Genomic DNA, 6,000 nt, shown 5'->3' with positions numbered 1-6,000 from the left:
CGTTGCTTAAATTGTATTGACCGAGCCAGTATGTGCCCATACCAATGCTGCCAACTGTTGAAGAGTTACGAAGGTGGAGACATTAATTTTCAGTCAACCCTCGCAAGAAGGGGTGCGTGGAGTGCAGCAGCAGTATCCGTTGCACTCTGTTAAAGGTAGGATGTAAGACTTAAAGCTAGTGGCTAGTTGTTAGCCTATGGACGCAGCATAATACAGTTTTGTGAAGTAATGAAACTTCGTGTATTTAGTTCCAAGTACGCAGGAACGCAATGTGGATTTTGATAATTCTAACAGTATTGTCCCTTGAATGTAGGAACCAAGAGTTTGCCATCAGATTTAATGTGTAAGTTGATTAGGTATACCCGATTTGTAATATTTTGTGTGTTTTGTAATCCTGATACAGACAAGTTAATTTTTGAATCTATTTTGTCAAAAGATGTAAGACCTTTTGTCATGTAACTATCCAAGTATTGTTAACCACGTCAGTAAGTGAGAATTGTAGAACAGTTGAAAAGTTCACCGATTTTGAAGTTAACGTAAAATGTTTCATATCAGATTTTTGTGAAGGAGAAACTAATTTTGAATACAGTGTTTTGTACTAAAGAATTCCGTCTTAGCATATTGCCTTATCAGTGTCTTCTCTTCCATGTTGTGTTTGTTTAAATCCAATGAGCATTTTTTAAAGGAAATGATTTTTCAATCAGACAGAAAAATATTAATGTGCAAGAATCATAAAAGTATTAATGATTGCAACAGTTTCAATGCTGGCAGCATGCATAGTGCTGTGCCAATATCCAAATTATCACTGAACATTTGCAAGGTTATTCACTTATCAACTAATCAACTGACATTATTTGTATGAGGCTATTTTAAGGCCGGCATTGCACTTCGCTGAGCCAAGATTGAATATTTTGTATGCATACTTTGGACAGAACAGAATACCAAGATCACATCCGTTGCGACTCAAGAGCTAAGGAAAATGTATTTCATTGTTTTTTGCATAGGGAATGCCGTCAGTTTATTGCACAGGGCAATAGAACTCGGTGCTCACGAAATTGGGAAAACTTCAGAGGGATTGATTTCGTCATAGGCATTACATACTGGTTTTCCAGATCGAATGGTTTAATTTTTCTTTGGATTACAGTAAAACTGATTAAGCACACTATTTGCTCAACAACACGCTACACAGTAAATTTCCGCAAGACAAATATTACGCATTGTATCTCCAATAACAAACTGAATTACATGAAACAAATAAAGAACGTTACACTACAAAAGGTGTGCTTACTTACTGAAAAAAAATTTACCTTCCTAGATCTTGAAGGGTCTATTGAACTGATATGACTTGTTGTTCGAGGGCACTGAGTATCTGAAGAACTAGTAAGATGGGCCAGACTGCTCAACCATGACCCAAAAAACCACATACTATTGCGCGATTTTTCTGTTTCTTTAAAAGTACGAGGGTCGGTCAAAAAGTATGCCTCCCATTTTTTTTCTACTTAAAGAAATTAAGTTAAGTGAAAAATTTGAATTTGGCGCCATTCCTCAAACCTTCTTCTGCAATCCACTGCAGTAGTAACTTTCTGTGTCAACAGGTGGCAGCACAGCAGAAGTTTGTAAGATGGCCGACATCGATGTTCGTTTGAGACAGCGTTGTGTGATTGAATTCTTGAATGCAGAAGGTGAAACGCCCATACGCATTCATGAAAGACTGAAGAAGGTGTATGGTGTTGTGACAGTGGATGTCAGCACTGTTAGACGATGGGTTCGTCGTTGTAAGGAAGCTGAAGGGCAAACACCGTTGACTGACGAAAAGCGGAGCGGCAGGCCGGTGAGTGCAGTGACTCCACACAACATTCAGCAAGTTGATGACATCATTCGTGGTGACCGTCGGGTGACTGCAGATGAAGTGTGTCGCATTATTTCTCTTAGTAAAGGCAGTGTGATCACGATTATTAAACAATTGGGGTACTCAAAAGTTTGTGCACGGTGGGTTCCAAGAATGTTAACCGATCAGAATAAAGAGGCAAGGAAAACAATAGCCTCCCAACACTTGCAGCGCTTCCGTTTGGAGGGAGATGAGTTTCTGAAAAAAATTGTGACCGGGGACGAAACATGGGTGCATTTTTTTGAACCCGAATCAAAGAGGCAGTCAATGGAGTGGCGTCACACAAGCTCGCCGAGGAAGAAAAAATTCAAAACTGTGCGATCGGCAGGGAAAGTTATGGCAACAGTTTTCTGGGATACAGAGGGTGTGATTCTGGTTGATTTTTTGGAGCAGGGATGCACAATAAATTCTGTTCAATACGTCACAACCCTCAACAAACTTAAAGCACGTCTTCAGCGAGTTCGCCCAACAAAATCAATGGCAGATGTTCTTCTTTTGCATGACAATGCAAGACCACACACCAGTCGTCACACCTCTGACGAGACTGTCAAAATTGGATGGGAAGTTTTGCCTCATCCCCCATACAGCCCTGACCTGGCACCATCAGACTTCCATCTGTTCGGGCCACTAAAAGAAGCTCATCGTGGGATTCATTTTGAAGATGAGGAGGCCGTCAAAACATCCGTGCGTCAATGGCTTAGGATACAGAGCTGTGATTTTTACCGTGCTGGGATACATGCCCTTGTTCAAAGATGGGCCAAAACTGTAGAGATGGGCGGAGATTACATTGAAAAATGACAAAATGATCCTCAATGTTGTGGTTTTCAACCTATGTAATTGCATTTAAATTTCCTGACAATTAAACGTAGAAAAAAAAAATAGGAGGCATTACTTTTTGACTGACCCTCGTATATCAAAGATCTGTTCTCTCCTCTTCATCACAATCATAGATATGGTCACAAGAGATCTGCAGCAAACCACACCCTGGACGATACTGTATCTGATGATGTGCTATTGGCTTCTGAAGATAAGACTGACCTGCACTGTCAAGTCCAAGCCTGGAAGAACAGCCTTGTAGAAGTAGGTCTGCGACCCAGAAAAAGACCCATTTCGTTACCACAGATCTGAATGACTCAGATACAGTCAGATACAGTGGTGTTGACTTCCCAACAACAAGGACTTTCATGAACCTTTAGTTGACAGTTGTAGTGGGCTGGGCTCAGCAGCTTTGCAAACCTATCTCAACCAATAACATCACGCGAGTTTGTAAATGTCGCTATGGCAACGCCTCAGTGTTGTCACAGCTTTGTAGAGGGCTATTGTTTTCGTCTGCAGCCGTTAGCGTCTCTCAGCTGAAAGTTGGCAACAATTTTGCGAGCTGTCAGGGATCTTCTTTCACCATCTTGACTACAGACTCGACAGTTGATGTTGATGGAAGTCTCGGTGCAGAAATCTCTAACCATCTGAGCATCAAATGGCTCAAACAGCTTTTTGTGACTGGTGTGCTCTGTGATCAGAAGATTGCAGACAGGTTCAAGTCGAAACTATATTGATCTGTAATCTGTTGAGTTGCTCTGTGTGGTGCTGAATTTTGGCCTTCACCAAAAGAAGCAGAACAACCACTTGCGGTTATGGAAGAAAGATGCTCAAGTGATCATCTGTTTTAAACAGCACGATCATGCCACAACTGATGAAGTTCGTAAATTATATGGCGTAGCTTCATTGTTAGACTAGATGAGAGAAAGCTGTCTACGGTGGTACGAGCATGTTCTTAGAGCAGATACAACCAGTAGCAAAAGTTGGTTTTAGTGTGAGAGTAAATAGTAAACTGCCATTAAGACGACGTAGGCAGCGATGGCTTGACACCCCGCGCGAAGATTTCGAAATCTCAGGCATGTACCATGATCAGGCACAAGATCGAATGAAATGGCGACAGTGAAAACAGAGGGGCACACACTTAGAAAGAAGAAGAAGGACCAAGTTACTTGAAGAGTAATGAACTGACTTCTTATTAGGACTCCAAAGGGAAAGTACAGAATTAAGTGCAAACTAAAACAGGAATGTGGAAAACAACGCAGATGAAACTCACCAAGTTTAGACGCATAAGGAAACAATTACTGCAGTATTATTGCAAAGGCAAGAATATACATTGACCTCATGATAATAATCAATAAATACTTGGAGTCACTGTGAATACACTTTTCTGGTTTCGTATACGTAACATCTGGAAATATTCTATACTGTGTAGTTGAGCATCTTGTCAGAAACTGGAAACAGTTGGAAGAATATGCAGTAACATCCAAAGTTGTCGATACTATAAATGAAAAGGACTGCGTTCTCTGTCCGTAACTGGCACAGCATGAGAATAACAACAACAAAAGAGACACTTCCTTAGTGATGTTTAATTTCTCACAAACCAGTTTTTGGTTTGTTGGCCATCGTAACCACAGATAAAGTAACGAGAGACTTACAAAGATGTTAATGATAGACCAATGAGAGTTTTTACAAAGGAAAGCGTTACATTAAAAATGGAAACAAAACCTTTATACTTTAAAAATGAGTAATGAATCTGATTTTATAGTTGTAATCTATGAAAAGTCCCCTTAGACAAATTTATTAATGACTGTGCTTAAACTGACACACAATATTTTTAACGCAACGCAATCTGACTTTCAAAAATCCCTACAAAAGAATGGCCCTGACTAACAATAATCTATACCTTTCATGAATCACTTACCTCACAAAAGTCTTCGTTACTCAAACTACTGCAATACATCGTGCGCCAGTACTGCCAACTGAATAAAAGATTCTAACTACTGAAGGCACTAACTACTGATAGGCATAGTTATCAAATGAAAGATTTTGATAGAGAACAAACAATGTATTTACCTTAATAGTGTCCAAAAGTCGTAATATATACCAGTTCATGATATCCAGTATTACGAATTTACTCTTTCTGGCGGACACACGTCAAGATCATGCGCTCTTAAAATTCTGCCATCTCTCTCCCCACGTCCACCACTGCTGGCGGCTCACCTCCAACTGTGCAACGCTACGCGCTGTTAACAGCCAACTGCCCAACACTACAATAGCAACTATTCCAACAATGCCAACCAGCCACAGACTTCACACAGCACAGCCAGTGATTTACATACAGAGCGCTAGGTGACGTTACCAACATAAAAACCTAAACAGCCTACTTACATCTTGTTCGATTAGGTATGCATAATTGGATGGAACTTCTCTCCCATCGCCCCCGGACCTAGCTGTAGGGAGGTGGCTTTCGAGCTTCAGCCACATAACTAGCACTACCGTAGGTGCAGCCACGAAAGGAAAGGTATCTGTGGAGAGGCCAGACAAACATGTGATTCCTGAAGAGGAGCAGCAGCGTTTTCAGTAGTGTTAGGGTCAAAGTCTGGATGATAGACTGATTTGATCTTGTAACGTTAGCTACTGTGGCGGTGATATACTGGTACTGCAAATGGCTGAAAGAGAAGACAAGCTACAGTAGCTATTTTTCCATAGGGCGCGCAGCTCTTCTGTATGGTTGAATGATTTGGCATCATCTTGGGTAACGATCTCTGAAGGTGAAATGGGCCCCTATTAGGATCTCCAGGCGGAGACTACTCAGGGGGATATCGTCATCAGTAAAAACAAAACTGGCATTCTAAAGGTCGGAGAGTAGACTGTCAGATCCCTTAATTTTATGGAGAGAGGAAAATTTAAATGTTATGGAAGACTAGAATTCGATAGTAGGAAAAGGAAGAGAAGGAAAAATGATTGGAGAATATGGACTGACGGTAAAGAATGAAAGAGGAACTTGCCTGTAGAATCTTGTACAGAAAATGATTCAGTCATAGCTAACAGTTTAATAATCGTGAACCATGTAAGAAGGCTAAGTAGACGAGAAGGACCTGGAGAGAGTGGACGGTTTCAGATTGATTACGCAATGGTAACACAGAGATTTTGAAACCAGGTTTTAAACTGTAAGACATTTCCAGGGGCAGACGTGGGCTCTGACCACAGTTTATTGGTTACGAACTGTAGATTAAAACTTATGAAACTGTAATAAGGTAGAAAATTAAGGAGTTAGGATGTGGATAAATCGAAAG

This window comes from Schistocerca americana, chromosome 2 (genome assembly GCF_021461395.2).
Source record: "Schistocerca americana isolate TAMUIC-IGC-003095 chromosome 2, iqSchAmer2.1, whole genome shotgun sequence".
Classification (NCBI taxonomy): Eukaryota; Metazoa; Arthropoda; class Insecta; order Orthoptera; family Acrididae; genus Schistocerca; species Schistocerca americana.
This window is presented reverse-complemented; position numbering follows the sequence as displayed.